The 20,160-nt window shown below is 40.8% G+C and overlaps 1 pseudogene; it reads right to left on the bottom strand.

Moving 5' to 3' along the window:
- Positions 1-8,736: 8,736 nt before the first annotated feature.
- LOC148029617 (18S ribosomal RNA) lies at positions 8,737-9,643 on the bottom strand (annotated as a pseudogene; the record flags this gene model as incomplete).
- Between the last annotated feature and the right edge of the window lie 10,517 nt (positions 9,644-20,160).

Below are 20,160 nucleotides of genomic sequence, written 5' to 3'. Positions count from 1 at the left end.
AACAACTATGTTACTGTAGGAAACTCCCTGACATGATTTACAGCCATTTCATACATTTATTCTTCAGGAACACCCTACAAACATGAACTACATATTACATTCATCAATGTAGAACTACTGTCCTGAAAACTATCACACAGTTCTCTGTCATCATGACCACCCGTGATTAGATAACTTGAAATAGACATCATAAATATTCAAGACACAGATAATAGAACCAGAGATAAGCGACCAAAATCTGGCACTGTCTTGAAAAATATCGCATTACTCATCATGCAGGATCTCAAAAGATACAATCTCCTAAATGTCAGGAAGACACCTGAATTAGGTAAAAACTTCATATGACATTTTAAGTTACTTTACATATGTTGGTTCTACATATATACCAATACTAAGGTACAAAATAGCAAATATATGGTGGAATCCGAGCCCTAACATGCTCCACCATACACCCATAGAGTAGAGGGGCTAGTGATACTTAACTTTATACATGATGCTCTCTTTATGATGTGAAATTTGTAGCCCTTTTGCTTCAAATATGATCGTGTGATGAAGGGGAAGTAACAAAATAATGATATTCTATGTGATGAAAAACAACGCTACATCATAGGTCAAAATTGAAATTATGTTCATCCAAATGAGTCCTTCAATTATAGACACAAACATCCCTCATGATGGGCATAATAATAAAACAAGGGTTTGAACCTAAATCCTTGGACATTGGAGGCATCCATGTTGATATAAACTAGCCACTCCTCACATGTTCTTGTGTCATAAATGCAATACTTGTGTCACATTGAGAGATTATACCCTCATAGCTAGATATTCACACAAATGATGAGAAAGAGGAATGTCATCATTATATTAATTAAAGTTATTGCAATATAGCCATGCTTACACAAACACCTACACATATGTGCTATGCTTTAGGGAGTACTAATCATCAAACTAACTTACACTTAATTTATAAGAAAGTAAATTTTATCATGTTTTTACCATGTCTACATTGAACTATGTTAATAATGCTAAATTACATCTACATCATGCTGGAATGCTCTTGAGAAATTTTTTTTCCTCCAGGATAATGAAATTAACAACTTGCACACTTAGTTGCCTTATTCATGTATTCGGAGTCAAGATGTTATTCTTGAGGATCTGTATGCACATAGTTAATATGATTGATGAAGCGGAAGAAGATGAGGAAGAATTATGCATGCAAGCAAATCTTTCTGTAGTCCCTATCTTGGAGGTAGATGTTGAGGGCATCATTCAAGAGAATCAGGGTTTCCCCATAATTGAAGGAAATGCAGTTTTGGAACAACAAACTGTTCATTTTACAATCCAAAACTTGTTAGGACAGCAGACAGGCAGTTTTCATGCAGATGAAGAGTAGTATTCAGGCACTTTTCCTGTAGATCAGGAACAACAGTCAAACAATTTTCTTGAAGATCAAGAGCAGCCTGAATTTCAGGATAGGTTAGGGAATGGGCATGATAAATTAATTCAAGACTCAAGAATAGATTATCCTAAAAATTAACTAGGAAACCTGAAAATCGACATTCTATAGATTCTAAGCATATGGATAACCCTGATATGTAGGAGGAGGAAGGACAGAAGGTTATTCTTCAAGTTGAGCAGAGGTATGAGCACACTATGAGAGGATCTGTAAGAGTAGTTGAAGATGAAGTTTGGAAGGTTAACCTAAATGAGTAGGAAGAAGGCAAGCATATTACAATGAGTATTTATGAGAATGATTTTTTTCTTCAAGAAAATTTATCCATAGTGCCAATGTTTGGAATGGATGTGGATATCATGATTCAGAGGTATTAGGAGCAGCCCAACATGACTGAAAATGAAGTTCCTACACATCAAATTGCTCTTTCTACACTTTATGATGATTCAGGACAACATCTTGAAAACTTTTTGGTCGAGAAGGAGTTGTCTAAATTTTAGGGAAGTTTAGGGACTGAATTGGATAAATTATTTTAGAATTTTGGATCTATACAACTTTATCCTGAGCAACAAGAAAAATCTCTAGATTAGGATATGAAAGCATCTCAGTCTTCTATAGTGAACAATGTAGATGTGAATGATTAGGATAATGATTAGGTTGTCGATATCTTAGTTCAGTTTGATATTTTTGAAGTTTTTGAGTATTCTAATCAGTTTGGAGATGAGGTTGAAGTGAGTAGAATCATGCAAGTACCTACAATAGTTGATATCTATGCAGTTGATGCTACAGAAGGAATGATTGATATGGGTCATATTAATTGTTTTTGAGCATGGCTATGAGGATATTGGATGAGTTAGATGACAATTTCAAAATTATATTGTGATTTTCTCCATCAGGAAGTGTTCAAATCCTTTACCTACAAGATTGTTTTTTAGGTTTGTTGAAATTTTCATGTTTATTTCAGCAACTCAGGATTGTTCAAGTTTGCCAGTAATGGTAGAATTTCAATATGGATTGCAGCAACTTGAATCCCCGCAACTTGAATTTTTGCAACTTGAGTTCCTACACCAGCAATCTAGTTTCCTACACCAAGATATCGTGTGGCAACAGCCAAATCAATAAGGAATGCACCACGAAGTGTTACAGCAAGCTGGAAAACAACAAGTATAGGAGCAACTTGAAGATCAAGTTTTTTAGGAACTTGAAAATCAATGTGAAAGTCAAGAGATATATGGTATATTAGTTAGGATTGATGTAAAGCAATATTGTTCAAATGATATGATGCAGATTGAAGCTCTGAATGAGTATGATGTAGATGCATATGCAGTTCTGTTTTGTTTTCGTTTACAGGTTTTCTTGGATTATCTTGCATATTTCTTTAGAGATGCAGTTTCTTGTTTGAAATTCATGTTGTGTGGTACATTGCCATACATTAATTATGATGCAAATGGAGCGTCATCGGCATGTTTCTTGATTATTGTTCATACTCTTTACCATTGGAGTAGTGATTTATTGATTTAGTCATGGTTCTATATCTTTATTCTCTATGATGTAGTATGGATGCCATTGTACTTAATGAGTTCTTAGCCTTGGCATGTTTACTTAGCTACTATTTTAATTTCACTGACACTTAGGACCAAATATGCAACTGCACAAGAGGACTATGAGTATCCTAGAGGGGCTCTACTCATGGTAGCTCACTGTGGCTTGTTAAGAGGTACAAGGACTCTAGCAGGGTATAATCGTGTTCTTTGAGTTAGTCTTCATCATAGTTAGTTGTTTATCTTTTTTGTCGTTAGTTGCATGCTTGTGGGTTCCGAGTCATGATTGTCCCAGTCATCCACCGAGTTGTGCCAGGTGTTAGGGCTTGGATTCCACCATATATTTGCTATTTTATACCTTAGTACTAGTATACATGTAGAACGAGCATATGTAAAGTGACTTAAAATGTCATATGAAGTTTTTACCTGACATTCACGCACCTTCCTAACGTTCAGGAGATTGTATCTTTTGAGATCCTACGTGATGAGTAATGTGATCTTCTTCAAGACAACACCAGATTTTGGTCACTCATCTCTGGTTCTATTAGTCTGTATCTGCGACCTGAATATTTACGATGTCTATTTCAAGTTATCTGATCAGGAGTGGTTGTGATGACAAAGAATTGTGTGATAGTTTTCAGGACAGTAGTTCTGCATTGATGAATGTAATATGTAGTTCATGTTTGCATATTGTTCCTAAAGAATAAATGTATGAAATGATTGTAAATCAGGTCAGGGAGTTTCCTATAGTAACGTAGTTGTTTCAGTTAGTTTGATGTTTCTTGCATTTTCTGTTATGGTCTTGTTAGGTCATAACAAAGCAATCCATCTAGGGTTCAAAGGGAGTTGAGAAGAAAAAGAATGCCCATTATAGTGCAAAACATGAATTTTGTATCCTTTTAAAGGTGAGAAACATTTCTAGGAACAAAAGCACTTGCACCACAATAGTAATATGCATATAGACATTCTCAACTTATGGTTGCTTGAAAATGATATTTGGCATTGTTATATGTATGCAAAGCATGGATGGGCATCATGATGGAAAAGAATTACATTATGATTATATTAATTTGTGTGATTGCACACATAGCCATGTTGACATAAAGAGTTGCACATGTGCACCGTACTTAAGTGAGTGAAAATCATCTAACTAACTTATATATAATTTATACAATTTAATTATATTTGTAACATGTCCAAACTTAAAAATGTCAAGAATCATAAATTTTAACTACTATATACTATGCATTTAATTTATGTACAAATAGTTTAGCACATATATCATTGTTTTATTTATATAAAGGTATCATCATGTAATTGATACATTTTCAATGTGCCCCTATAGCTATAGCATACACATGCCTACATATCTATGTTTGATTGTGTACATGCTATTACAATGTGTGGTGCAGAGAGAGAGAGAGAGAGAGAGAGAGAGAGAGAGAGAGAGAGAGAGAGAGAGAGAGAGAGAGAGAGAGAGAGAGAGAGAGAGTGAGTGTGTGTGTCTCCAAACACTGAGTATGACAAAGGCTTGCTCTCATTGATTAAGATGACATTATATGTCTTAGTTACAAATTAGTGGTGAAGCGCTAAGTCTTCCATTACGCAACCTCTTAGTTTTACTATATACCATAGGATAGTTGAGGAATGCAATGTACTAAAGACATACTTGACTCTCGTATAAATTGAATCCTTTACAAATTAGTGGTGAAGCGCTAAGTCTTCCATTGTGCAACCTCTTAGTTTTACTATATACCATAGGATAGTTGAGGAATGCAATGTACTAAAGACATACTTGACTCTCGTATAAATTGAATCCTTATTAAATGTTATGTTGCAAGATATCACATCTTTTGGAGAGAAACATAAGTTTATGTAGGACCATGGTAATAAGAATTAGCAAGCATCAAAATATTTTAATTCAAAGTAGGCCATACATTGCGTTTGCATAGATTGTGATCACGTGGTGCACATTGGAAGAAATTGCCTTGGAATATGGCATGTGGGGCTTGCCTCCTAGGTCAAATACTTCCATCATGCAATGCACAATAGCATCTTCATGGAGTACACGAGGCATGAGAACATTGGTATAAATACAAATAAACGCACAAGCATAATCGATGAGACAGCATTTCTCATAATTGCACATGCCATTTGCAATCACTAGGGGTATTTTCCACTTAAATACCTTGGCTTGTATAGCTCACATGACACTCAATACTAGACCAAGGGGTGGGCCATTCAGCCCCTAAGCTAAATGTAATAGATTATTGGCCAAATCCCTTGCATAAATAATAAGGGGTGTCTGAAGAAAATATCCATGGATGATCCTATGTATCCTGAGAAGATAGGAAGGTGGTCAATAGCCACTTGAGCCATTCAACCAGTAAGCCTTAAAGTAGTTCAACTCTAATCTCATCAAATAAGGGCAAAAGACACTCTGGACCATGGTTAAAGAAAATATCTTCAACAAATGCATAGTTGACTAGAAAATCCGTAAAGAAATTCCACTACTAAGGAATCAATTGTCACGTTACTAACTCAAATGATGCAAGTGCTCTTTTGGCACCACTCCCTAAAATAAAATAATAAAATAATATATGAGGTACCCTCACCCAATGCACATCACTCCCTACAATGTGTAAACTTTTTGGAGGGTAGACTGTTGGTGACAATTTTTGCAAGGTTATCATCAATATGAAATTTGACAAAGCCTAACATGCTTTTCCTCAAGTACTTGACAGATGAAGCGATATGTCAGTTCTATATATTTGGTTTTCTCATGAAACACATGATTCCTAAGCCATATAGCTTCTTTGCATGCCTTTGTGGTTGCAACATATGCAACTTCATTGTTGGATAACTAGGTTGCATTTATATGCCCACATTATATAAAAATATGTTTTACATGTTCAATACCCCGTACATTTTGTAGAATACCTTAATTTTCATATTATCATTAATATTTAGTATGAAAGATTCTTTCTACAAAAGAATCTTTTATACAAATAATGGTCTATGTTGTAAAGTAATTTAAAAGAATAAATGTAGCACTCTTGTTGGAAGCATAGGCTGTGCATATAAAATTTCACTATCTTGATATTGTTTGGTGTCTAGGATTAACTTTACATAATCATGACAGATATCGAATACTTGTATTTCATAATTAAAATAGCCCAAATCTTCAACATTGATTGGATGTGTCCAATTCCAAGAGAAATACAAATGGCATACCGCCAATGAATTTGTTAGCACGTCTTCAGTTGATGATTAGAATACAAGTGAACATAATTTTCTTAGTGCTTGGATTTTAAAACACGATGAACATGTTGCATAGAAAGAAGCTACTTCATAATGATTTGCACACTAAGAATATTGTGTTTCAATTTGTCAATATATCAAAAGTAGGGTGTTTATTGGATTCATTGATTGGGGTATGTCGATAGAGTTTAATATGTAGGTGACATATTCTCCAAAATCAATGAACTAATCGTTGAATGAAACAATATGACAATATAATCTTCATAGGCATGTGGCTATAGAGTTTATCTTAAAAAATCCTCCCACCTTTTAAGTAAGATAATTTTCCCATTGGTTACATTGTACATAGATTCCTTTTATTAGGTGTAACATATGAGAGTAACAAATCTTTGTAGAGAAATTAGAGAGACTCGTTAGCTTAACCATAATAGAGATGAGTTGTATAGACATTTGGCATTAATAAATTTACCACCCACATAATACAATATGCCCATGTATTTCAATTCCATGAGTTTAGTAGTCTTTTTTCGTATAGTGATGTATAAAGAATTCTCATTAGTACAAATGATTGATCATGATTTGAATTAAATAAGTATTAATATTTATCATGGTTTGAATTTTTATTTCAATCGTATCTAGAATGAAATAAACATTAATATTGACTATTCTTTGAATTTTATTTCAATCATGTCCTTTGTTTCTAGTCATATATGAGAGCTAGTTGGAGCACAATCATGTACTTTGAAATTCAATCATATGATTTGCATCAAATTATATACAAGATAATTACTTTGCAATTTTGTAATTTCCCATTCAATAGTTTATGAGTTAATCACTTATGTTGTAACTATTATTATGATCAATGAGTCAATCCTTTATGCCTTTATTGTGGCTTGAGTGCTCAAAAATCAAGTTAGAAAATGATAGCATGTATGCTAAACTGCACATGAATTATTTTTATACTTATGAGAAACACATAGGCATGCTTGAGTGCACAATAGATATTGTATTCCTAATGAGAAAACCATAAATATAAATACTAATACTCATCATATGAGTATTGGTATGTCACCTTTTGAAGCGCCTTGTGGATATAAAGTTCAAGTATTTGAAGCCCTATTCACTGACAATGTGAACCCTCAAGCTAAAGAAGAGATCAAGAGAATGGAAGCACTTACTAAACAATGCAAGGATAATATTCATAAGGCACAAGAGATTATGAAATCATGTGTTGATGAGCAAAGAAGACACTTAGAATTTGATGGGTCTTCTTGAATATTTCCAAATCTCATTATGCTTCTCTCAAGGGTGGATACATAAAATTAGCTCACAAATTTTATGGTCCACACCAAATTATAAAGAGTCATTAATCTTTCCTACTAACTCAAATTTCCTTCTTCCTCAAATTATAAAGAGAGTTGTTGATCTTGCCTATAGACTCAAATTACATGGGTCCTAATGTCCAAGTTCTTGAGGACTTGCCTCTTATTGATGATGATGGTTTAATTGTATATGAACATGAGAAAATTGTTGATAAGTGTGAAAAGGTTTTAAGGAATTGTTCTGTGATGGAATACCTCATCAAATGGTGGGGTTTACATATGGAGGAGACTACCTAGCAAAATGAGCTTTATATTTGGAGTATTTTCCTTGGCCTATGCAAGAAGATTCGTGAGTCACAAAATAGGGAAAGCTTGATATTTAAAATTTTGTCGTGAATTTAATTACCCTAACTTCATCAAATTTCATTTTTAATGTATTAAATAGATACTTTATGGTGTCTATACCTTAGTTGCTTCAATTGGAAGTGCGTATCACAAGTTATGGCCATTTTACTACAATAGTGATGTGGCTGCATCAAAGATACAAACGATTTTGAGTTTATGATGGTGCCCACTTCTCTTGGAGGATTCTTCATTATTTTTAGAATTTTTTCATATTTTTGAGTTTATGATGGTGCTCACTTCTCTTATATGAGATAGAAGCTTGGACTCATAAACACAATCTTGTGTATTGATTGACAATGACATAGAGACTTTATTGAGGACAAAAGTACTAAATGAAGCCTATCCTAGACCAAAACCATAGTAGCTCAATAAAATAAGGTACAAACATAAAGTGAGAAGTACCATGTTGAGGGCTGAATTGACTTTTTTTTTGCTGATTTTTTTATAAAGGTGAACAATTGATTTTAAGCGTTTATTGATTTATTTTTGTTGTGTTGGAAGTGTTTTGGAATGTGTTGGATTAGGTTGAGTTTTTTTTAGAATCCCATTATGGTTTTTGATTAAGATATGATGTGTTCATAGGTTCTGTAATGTGTATGTTTAGTTCTGATAGGTTTCTTTTACCTCTATCTTGATATGTTTTCTTTCTATTTTTGCCTTCCTCTTTAACACTGCTATTTCTTCCATTTTTAGCCTTTGTTGGTGCTTGTTGATGGCAGTTTTCCTCAACTATACACTAAAACAGGGAGCTTTGAAGAGAACACCAAGGAAATAAGGAAACCCTAAACCCTAAACCCTCAACCCTCTCCGATCTCGAAGACCAACACAATAAGACCTGAGTCCTATCGCGTTATTCCATGCTAATGTATTCAGAGCATAGGCTTGCTTTGAGCACTCTAATTTTTTTAAAGTAACATCGCTGAATCCACGTCCCAGCCAATTAAGTCCAGGAGTGTGTCTCCGACAGAAAGGCGGGGTGATCAGTGCACACCAAAGGAGGCGGACCGCACGCCCCGCCCCCAGATCCAACTACGAGCTTTTTAACTGGAAAAGTTTAAATATATGCTATTGGAGCTGGAATTACCGCGGCTGCTAGCACCAAACTTGCCCTCCAATGGATCCTCGTTAAGGGATTTAGATTGTACTCATTCCAATTACCAGACTTATAAAAGCCCAGTATTGTTATTTATTGTCATTACCTCCCCGTGTCGGGATTGGGTAATTTGCGCGCCTGCTGCCTTCCTTGGATGTGGTAGCCGTTTCTCAGGCTCCCTCTCCGGAATCGAACCCTAATTCTCCATCACCCGTCACCACCATGGTAGGCCTCTATCCTACCATCGAAAGTTGATAGGGAAGAAATTTGAATGAAGCATCGCCGGCGTTGAGGCCGTGCGATTCGGGAAGTTATCATGATTCACCGCATTACCGGGCAAGCCCGCATTGGCCTTTTATCTAATAAATGCGTCCCTTCCAGAAGTCGGGAGTTGGTGCACGTATTAGCTCTAGAATTACTACGGTTATTCGAGTAGCAAGGTACCATCAAAGAAACTATAACTGATTTAATGAGCCATTCGCAGTTTCACAGTACAAGAGAGTTTATACTTACACATGCATGGCTTAATCTTTGAGACAAGCATATGACTACTGGCAGGATCAACCAGGTAGCTATCTTTCGTCACACGAGCAACACCGCTGCTGCGCGTTCCGACTCCACATCAAGTGTGGCTGCGGGGCAAAAAGGCACGACCTCATCACCAATGTGTTGTTCTTGATGTAAAGAGAAAGAGGGGAGGAGAACGAAGGCTCGAGAGTTTAGGGGAGAAAAAGAAAACGACAAATGGGGATGGGACAGGGGCATGCTTTCGTTTCCCACCATGGACAAAGCCGCACACGAGCACGTGCATCGACCATCGCCACCACCACACATGAGGCGTGCTCCACGTTGTCTTGTCTGCCACATTCCGAGCTCGTGTCGAGTCGAAAGATGATGGAGACACTCATGCATTCCACCGTTTCGCATCAACAAGAGCCCATCATGAGGCGCACTCAACCCCACCAGGAATAAGCCCCGCTGACGAAGAAGCACCTCAATCACATCGTTCCATCGGTTTCGGTCCATCCTTATCGATACAAGCCGCACAATATTCACGAAGAGAATCTCCGTTAGCATTGAGAACCATGGAGCTCGAACACGATCTCGCCACCAATGAGACACGTGTTCAAGGCACCGCACTTCACTCCTCACCGCCTAGTGGGCACATGTTGACCGCCATGACGCGATGTCCTCGCAAGGAACACCACAAGTCGCTTGAGCCTAACCATTCGGTGGGGGGTACATGGCATTTGCTCACGAGACACTCCTCGCGGACAAGACGGATGTGGGGACCATACGCCTCACCTCACCCTCCCTCGGATCTCCAAGGACTGTTTCGATGGAGCAAGCACCACTACCCTCATAGGTGTTTTCGGCTCCAACGGCAAGGCATACCTACAAAGCCCAAAATTTCTTTTGGGAGGGGGGCGCGTCGCGACATGGCGTGTTGGGGGGGGGCGAATTTTGGAGGGGGGGAGGGTGGTGTGTGTTGAGGGGGGAAGGGGGGGGGGGGAGGGGTGGGGTGGTGTGTGTTGAGGGCGGGGAGGGAAGGCCGCATCGCGACATGGCGTGGTGTGTGTTGAAAGGCGGGGGGGGGGGGGATTTTTGAGGGGGGCATCGCATCATTTTAGCTGGGTGTGTGTGTTGAGGGGAGGGGGGCATGTCACGTCGTGTCATGTCATGGGGGGGGATGTCAAGGGGGGGGGGGGGCGCGCGTCGGGACATGGTGTGGTCTGTGTTGAGGGGGGAAGGGGGGGCCGAATTTTGGAGGGGGAATGTCATGTTATGTTAGGGAGGGGAGGGGGGCGCGTCGCGTCGCATCGCATCGCGTCGCATCGTGTCATGTTGTGTCGTGTTGGGGGGGGGGGGAAAGGGGGGGATGTGATGCTATGTTGGGGAGGGGGACGCATCGCGTCGTGTCGTGTCGTGTCATGGGGGGGAGGGGGGATGTCATGTCATGTTGGGGAGGGGGCAGACACGACGCGTCGTGTCATGGGGGGGGATGTCATGTTATGTTGGGTTGGGGGAGGGGGGCGCATCGCATCGTGTCATGTCATGGGGGGGCGCGTCGCGACATGGTGTGGTGTGTGTTGAGGGGGGAAGGGGGGGGGCAAATTTTGGAGGGGGAGGGGAGGGCATGTCACGACATGGTGTGGTGTGTGTTGGGAGGGGGGGGGCATAATCGTGGGTAGGTGTGTGTGTTAAGGGGAGGGGGCACGTCGCGTCGTGTCATGGTGGGTGGGTGTGTGTGTCAAAGGGAGGGGGGCACATCGTGTCGTGTCATGTCATGGGGCGGGGGGGCGTCGTGACATGGTGTGGTGTGTGTTGAGGGGGGAAGGGGGAGAGGCCGAATTTTGGAGGGGGGGATGTCATGTTATGTTTGGGAGGGGGAAGGGGGCGCGTCGCATTGTGTCATGCTGGGAGGGGGGCGTCGCGACATGTTGTGTTGTGTGTTGAGGGGGGAAGGGGGGGGGGGGTGGGGCGCGTCGCGTCATGGTGTGGTGTGTGTTGAGGGGGAAAGGGGGAGGGGCCCAATTTTGGAGGGGGGGATGTCATGTTATGTTGGGGAGGGGGAGGGGGTGCGTCGCGTTGTGTCATGCGGGGGGGCGTCACGTCGTGTCATGTTATGAGGTGGGGAGGGGCGTCGCGACATGTTGTGGTGTGTGTTGATGGGGGAAGGGGGGGGCGAATTTTGGAGGTGGGGGGGAGGGCGCGTCGCGACATGGTGTGGTGTGTGTTGGGGGGGGGCGTCATGGTGGGTGGGTGTCAAGATTGTGGGAGAGAAGGAAGGAGTCTCACTTGAAGCTTTCTTGCTTGCACAATGGGGGAAGACACACAAGGGTGGAGGCTGAAAACAGTTTTTCTCTTCTTAGTTGTGTAAGCCAAAAGAACTCTAGTACAAAGAAAATAGAAGAACCCTATGTATGGGTCTCAAAACCAAACTCAACTAACTAAGGTGGCATACTAACTGAGCCACGAACTAGAGTAGATAAGGATAGCTATCATGTAGCTATTATTCATGGGCGGTGTACCAACCGCGTCTGTAACTGACAAGTCGGTGACATAAATACACAACGGTCACCCTGGCGTATCACGAGTGGAGCTCGATATCTCAACACTCCCCCTCGAGCTCAATCCCAATTCCTGCACACCAAGCAGGTCTCTGAACTTGCGCAGCTTCTCTGCGCCCAATGCCTTCGTGAATATGTCAGCTACCTGATCCTCTGTGCTAACATAAACTAGATCAATAAGACCTAGTAAAACCCTCTCTCGCACATAGTGATAATGCACCTCAATGTGCTTTGTTCTAGCATGATAGACTGGGTTATTTGCCAAGTGTATACTGCTCATGTTGTCATAATAAATGACAACTGGTCCATCTGTAGACTGATGCATATCATAAAGTAGCTTATGCAACCAAGCTACCTCACATGCAGCCATTGCTGCACCCCTGTACTCAGCCTCTGTGCTTGACAAGGCAACTGTAGGCTGTTTCTTGCTGCTCCAAGTGACTGCAGCACTCCCAAAAGAGAACACATATCCATTGGTAGATCGTCTATCAGAAATACTACCGGCCCAATCAGCATCAGTGTATCCATGCAACTGTATCTAAACCCCAGTCTCATAAAATAGTCCATAGTGCAATGTGGACTTCACATACCTGAGTATGCGTCTAGCCGCATCCAAATGTGGTTTCCTTGGAGCCTGCATAAACTGACTTACCAATCCAACATCATAGCTCAAATCTGGCCTGGTAATAGTCATATAAATCAAACTTCCTACTATGCGTCTGTACATAGTAGGGTCTTCTAGAAGCTCACCTGCATCTGTGCTCAGCTTCACATTCTGCTCCAAAGGAACTGAAATAGGCTTACAGCCTGTCATCCCATATTTGGACAGCATGTCCAATCCATACTGCCTCTGCAAGAGCTGTATCCCACTTGGTGATCTAATCACCTCAATGCCCAAGAAATAACGCAGCTCTCCCAAATCCTTCATCTCAAACTTCTGCTTCAATAGCACTTTCACATGAAGGATATCTTTATCACTGTCACCTGTCATAATCAAATCATCAACATAAATGACAAGTAGCATAATACCTTTCTCTGTTTTTCTCACATAAAGTGAGAAATCTGCCTTGGAAATCTGAAAGCCAATAGTGACAAGATACTGTTCTATCTTGTCAGACCATGCTCTAGGTGCTTGCTTCAAGCCATACAAGGCTTTCTTCAACCTGCAAACAAACTCAAGATGAACATCATGCACATAACCTGGTGGTTGCTCCATATAGACCTCTTCTTGTAAATCACCATGCACGAAGGCATTCTTTACATCCATCTGATGTAAAGACCATCCCTTTGATGCAGCCATAGCAATGACTGCTCTTACGGTTGCCATCCTTGCAACCGAACTGAATGTTTCTTCATAGTCAATGCCATATGTTTGTGCATACCCCTTGACTACTAATCTTGCCTTGTATCTGTTCACAGAACCATCTGCATTGTGCTTCACCTTATAAACCCACTTACAGCCAATTGCATTTTTACCTTTAGGCAAAGGTATCAATTCCCATGTAGCATTTACTTCCAAGGCATCCATTTCTTCATCCATTGCTTTCTTCCATTTTTCTTTTCCCATGGCTTCCTCAAAAGAAGTGGGTTCTGGTTCCTGTATCACTTTAACCATATATGCATAGTGAATGTCTGTAAATCCATCATATTTTAGCCTATCCACAGGATACCTAGCTCTCATAGACCTGCGCAAAGTAGGTTCACTCCCAGGTGCTCTCAAAACATCCCTGGTCTTCCTTACTCCAGGTGTAACAATAGAAGGAATACCCAACTCATCATCAATGCTCTGTTCTGAGCCACTGGATTCACCATCCACATAAGAGTGACCTGCATTCATATCAAACATGGGCTGATCAACCTTCTCTTTTCCTTTTCATGATACCTGCATACCACTATCTGCATTACTTTGAGAAGATTCTCCTGATCTCAATCTGCCTGTCCATGGCGAAGAATGTGAACCACTACTAGAGGACGCTCCAGGTCCACTAATATTTTGTGACTGCTGCTGTGAATTTTGTGTAGCATTACCATTTTGTGCATCTACATCATCAATCACATTTACTAGTTTATACCAGCTACACATCTCATCAAAAACAACATCTCTGCTCACTGTAAACTTACGAGTAGAAGGGTTATAGCATCTATACCCTTTTTGCTGCAGAGAGTAACCAATAAAGATGCACTTGGGGCGCTTTTGGATCCAACTTGGATCTCAACTCATCTGGCACATGTACATAGGTAATGCAACCAAAAATTTTCAAATGAGAAATATCTGGTTTCCTGTTGAGATATCGAGCTCCACTCGTGATACGCCAGGGTGACCATTGTGTATTTATGTCACCGACTTGTCAGTTGCAGATGCGGTTGGTACACCGCCCCTGAATAATAGCTACATGATAGCTATCCTTATCTACTCTAGTTCGTGGCTCAGTTAGTATGCCACCTTAGTTAGTTGAGTTTGGTTTGAGACCCATATCTAGGGTTCTTCTATTTCTTTGTACTTGAGTTCTTTTGGCTTACACAACTAAGAAGAGGAAAACTGTTTTCAGCCTCCACCCTTGTGTGTCTTCCCCCATTGTGCAAGCAAGAAAGCTTCAAGCGAGACTCCTTCCTTCTCTCCCACAATCTTGACATGGTATCAGAGCCTTGTTCGTGGTAAGGAGCTCAAGAAAGCAAGCCAAGCTCGCGGTATTCTGGTAAGAGGAGCAGTGTTGCTTTCATTTTCTGTTTTGGGAGCAGATCTCTGTAGATAGCACAGCCGAAAAGTGCAGGAGTGCATTGTCTCAGGTTGAGATGCTCTTCACGGTGAAGCAAGAGGGCAGTATATGCTGCGTGTGAGGGCTTTAGCCCTCGGCAACCTTGTTTTTTTTGATTTGAGGCCATTTCGGGGCCTGTTTTGGAGGCGGAAGTTTTCTGCACGCACTCAGGAAAATGCCCAGTTTTATGCTGTGCAGCCACTATTCTACAGGTCGGTGAATAGTTACTGTAAAAATTGCATTGTATGCTTGTGCGCAGAGACATTGGGAGTTACAGAATCATCCCTGTTGCCTGTTGATGCAAAATCGTCACTAGGAAGTGACTGTGTGGTCAAATACCACTTTTGCCAGTTTTGCAGATTTTCCCTTGTGAGGGTGAAGCTGTGGTTTTTGCAGTGACAGAATTTTTTGCAGTCTTCTGTAATGGCATCTGATTCTCTTTCACAGATTGTCACTGAAAAGCTTGACAAGAACAACTTCCAAGCATGGAAGTTTAGAATGACGAATTTCCTTATGGGAAAAGGATATTGGGAATTTGTTGCAGGAAATGAAGAAGAACCAGTTCTTCCTGATGTTCCCAATCAACAACAAATGCAGGCATTTAAAGCATGGCATGAGAGAGCCAGGAAAGTTATGTATTGGCTGTCTATCAGCATTTCAGACTCTATGATTGTGCATATTCAGGATGCAAGTACGCCAAAGGAGGCATGGGATACTTTGTCAAAAATGTATAGCACAAATACGCAAGCCAGGAAAATGCAGCTCAAGCAAGAGTTGCACAATGTGCAAAGAGAAAATATGAGCATCAACGACTACCACATGAAGGTGAAGAAGATTGCAGATGCACTTGCTTCCATTGGGTCACTAGTGGAAGATGATGATTTAGTTTCTGTGACCTTGAATGGTCTAGGAAAGGATTATGCACAGTTTCGAACATCCATTTCAGTTCGTGAAAGATTTCCTGATTTTGAGGAGTTGATTGCTCTTCTAATTTCTGAGGAGCAGAGAAATGGTGGTGCATCTTCTTCAGGAGGAACTTCAAAAGAAGCTGTCTTCTACTCAAATGCTGGAAGAGGTAGAGGCAGAGGTAGAGGAGGCCGATTTGGAGGCCGTGGTAGAAATCAGAATATGCAGCAAACTCAAGAAAACCAGTCCTATGGAGGAGGACGTGGTAACTCTAGAGGCAGGGGGAGCCAAAGAGGTCGTGGTGGATGGCAAAGAGGTCAAAATGGAAACAGTAATGTTGAATGCTACTACTGTGGTAAAATGGGTCATATGGCTAAAGACTGCTATAAAAAGCAGAATGACATCATGAATGGAAAACTGCAACAAGGGAATTATGCATCTTCTAGCAGACAGGGTGATGACAGAAATGAGCATTTGTTCATGGTGCCGCACATGAACAATTCTGTGACAAGTGTAGAAGAAAGCAATGATGTATGGTATGTTGACTCAGGTGCATCAAACCACATGACAGGTCATGCAGAATGGATGGAGGATGCAAGGAAAATGGAAAAACCAGGATTTGTGGAGACTGGTGATGATACTGCACATCCTATTGTGCAGATTGGAAAAATTCCCTTGTCTATGCAGGATGGGAAAAAGAAATACCTGTCCGATGTATTTCATGTCCCGAATATCACCAAGAATCTGGTTTCTGTCGGTCAAATGGTTGAGCAGGGCTTGCAGGTCAGATTTAATCCTCATGGATGCTTTGTTGAGGATATGAAAAATAAAGGTCGCTTGATAGCAAAAGGAAAGAAGAAGGGCAGAATGTTTACGTTGGATGCAGACATGTCTGAATTGAGTGCAGCAATGTTTGCACATGGGACCGGTGTAGTTGCAGATATTGATATCTGGCATAAACGCATTGGTCATGTTAATGTACAGCGACTTAAATCAATGCAAGCCCAAAATATTGTTGCAGGATTGCCAAAATTCAAGGTTGCAGAAATGCATAAGGTATGTGAAGCCTGTCAGTTTGGAAAACAGGCAAGGAAACCATTTCCTAGACATGTTCAAGAGAGTGAGAAGCCATTGGAATTAATCCACTCTGATGTGTGGACTACTAAAGCTGTATCTCTTGGAGGCTGTCATTATTTTGTCACTTTTATTGATGATTATAGCAGAAAATTTTGGGTGTATTTTATGAAAAAGAAAAGTGAAATTTTTGGGCATTTCAAAACTCTTAAAGCTATGGTTGAAAAAGAAACAGGCTTGCAAATAAAATGCCTAAGGTCAGATGGAGGGGGAGAGTATCTCTCAAATGAGTTTGCAAAGTTCTTGCAGGAGCATGGCATAAAGCAACAATATTCATGCAGTTATAGCCCACAATAAAATGGAATTGCAGAAAGGAAAAACAGGCATATTGGAGAGGTATCTCGTGCCATGCTCAATGAAAAAGACTTGCCAGATTTTTATTGGGCTGAAGCAGTTGCTACAGCAGTCTACATAATGAACAGGACTCCCACTGCAGCAATACATGGAATGACTCCAGAGGAGAGGTATACTGGTAGGAAACCAGATATTTCTCATTTGAAAATTTTTGGTTGCATTGCCTATGTACATGTGCCAGATGAGTTGAGATCCAAGTTGGATCCAAAAGCTGAAAAGTGCATCTTTATTGGTTACTCTCTGCAGCAAAAAGGGTATAGATGCTATAACCCTTCAACTCGTAAGTTTACAGTGAGCAGAGATGTTGTTTTTGATGAGATGAGTAGCTGGTATAAACCAGTAAATGTGATTGATGATGTAGATGCACAAAATGGTAATGCTGCACAGAATTCACAGCAGCAGTCACAAAATATTAGTGGACCTGGAGTGTCCTCTAGCAGTGGTTCACATTCTTCACCATGGACAGGCAGATTGAGATCAGGAGAATCTTCTCAAAGCAATGCAGATAGTGGTATGCAGGTATCACGAAAAGGAAAAGAGAAGGTTGATCAGCCCATGTTTGATGTGAATGCAGGTCACTCTTATGTGGATGGTGAATCCAGTGGCTCAGAACAGAGCATTGATGATGAGTTGGGTATTCCTTCTATTGTTACACCTGGAGTAAGAAAGACCAGGGATGTTTTGAGAGCACCTGGGAGTGAACCCACTTTGCGCAGGTCTACCAGAGTTAGGTATCCTGTGGATAGGCTGAAATATGATGGATTTACAGCTATTCACTATGCATATATGGTCAAAGTGATACAGGAACCAGAACCCACTTCTTTTGAGCAAGCCATGGGAAAAGAAAAATGGGAGAAAGCCATGGATGAAGAAATGGATTTATGTCACCGACTTGTCAGTTGCAGATGCGGTTGGTACACCGCCCCTGAATAATAGCTACATGATAGCTATCCTTATCTACTCTAGTTCGTGGCTCAGTTAGTATGCCACCTTAGTTAGTTGAGTTTGGTTTGAGATCCATATCTAGGGTTCTTCTATTTCTTTGTACTTGAGTTCTTTTGGCTTACAATACTAAGAAGAGGACAACTGTTTTCAGCCTCCACCCTTGTGTGTCTTCCCCAATTGTGCAAGCAAGAAAGCTTCAAGCGAGACTCCTTCCTTCTCTCCCACAATCTTGACATTTCCTACCAGTATACCTCTCCTCTGGAGTCATTCCATGTATTGCTGCAGTGGGAGTCCTGTTCATTATGTAGACTGCTATAGCAACTGCTTCAGCCCAATAAAAATCTGGCAAGTCTTTTTCATTGAGCATGGCACGAGATACCTCTCCAATATGCCTGTTTTTTCTTTCTGCAATTCCATTTTGTTGTGGGATATGACTGCATGAATATTGCTGCTTTATGCCATGCTCCTGCAGGAACCTTGCAAACTCATTTGAGAGGTACTCTCCCCCTCCATCTGACCTTAGGCATTTTATCTGCAAGCCTGTTTCTTTTTCAACCATAGCTTTAAGAGTTTTGAAATGCCCAAAAACTTCACTTTTCTTTTTCATAAAATACACCCAAAATTTTCTGCTATAGTCATCAATAAAACTGACAAAATAATGACAGCCTCCAAGAGATGCAGCTTTAGTTGTCCACACATCAGAGTGGATTAATTCCAATGGCTTCTTACTCTCTTGAACATGTCTAGGAAATGGTTTCCTTGCCTGTTTTCCAAACTGACAGGCTTCACATACCTTATGCATTTCTTCAACCTTGAATTTCGGCAAACCTGCAACAATATTTTGGGGCTGCATTGATTTAAGTCGCTGTACATTAACATGACCAATGCGTTTATGCCAGATATCAATATCTGCAACTACACCGGTCCCATGTGCAAACATTGCTGCACTCAATTCAGACATGTCTGCATCCAACGTAAACATTCTGCCCTTCTTCTTTCCTTTTGCTATCAAGCGACCTTTATTTTTCATATCCTCAACAAAGCATCCATGAGGATTAAATCTGACCTGCAAGCCCTGCTCAACCATTTGATCAACAGAAACCAGATTCTTGGTGATATTCGGGACATAAAATACATCGGACAGGTATTTCTTTTTTTCCATCCTGCATAGACAAGGGAATTTTTCCAATCTGTACAATAGGATGTGTAGTATCATCACCAGTCTCCACAAATCCTGGTTTTTCCATTTTTCTTGCATCCTCCATCCATTCTGCATGACCTGTCATGTGGTTTGATGCACCTGAGTCAACATACCATACATCATTGCTTTCTTTTGCACTTGTCACAGAATTGTTCATGTGCTGCACCATAAACAAGTGCTCATTTCTGTCATCACCCTGTCTACTAGAAGTTGCATAATTCCCTTGTTGCAGTTTTCCATTCATGATGTCATTCTGCTTTTTATAGCAGTCTTTAGCCATATGACCCATTTTACCACAGTAGTAGCATTCAACATTACTGTTTGCATTTTGGCCTCTTTGCCATCCACCACGACCTCTTTGGCTCCCCCTGCCTCTAGAGTTACCACGTCCTCCTCCATAGGACTGGTTTTCTTGAGTTTACTGCATATTCTGATTTCTGCCACGGTCTCCAAATCGGCCTCCTCTACCTCTGCCTCTACCTCTTCCAGCATTTGAGTAGAAGACAGCTTCTTTTGAAGTTCCTCCTGAAGAAGATGCACCACCATTTCTCTGCTCCTCAGAAATTAGAAGAGCAATCAACTCCTCAAAATTAGGAAATCTTTCACGGACGGAAATGGATGTTCGGAACTGTGCATAATCCTTTCCTAGACCATTCAAGGTCACGGAAACTAAATCATCATCTTCCACTGGCGACCCAATGGAAGTAAGTGCATCTGC

This window comes from Lygodium microphyllum, chromosome 11 (genome assembly GCF_053477565.2).
Source record: "Lygodium microphyllum isolate KBCC chromosome 11, Lygodium_microphyllum_v1.1.10, whole genome shotgun sequence".
NCBI lineage: Eukaryota > Viridiplantae > Streptophyta > Polypodiopsida > Schizaeales > Lygodiaceae > Lygodium > Lygodium microphyllum.
The sequence above is the reverse complement of the archived record's forward strand: the minus strand, read 5'-3'. Positions and strand labels throughout refer to the sequence as shown.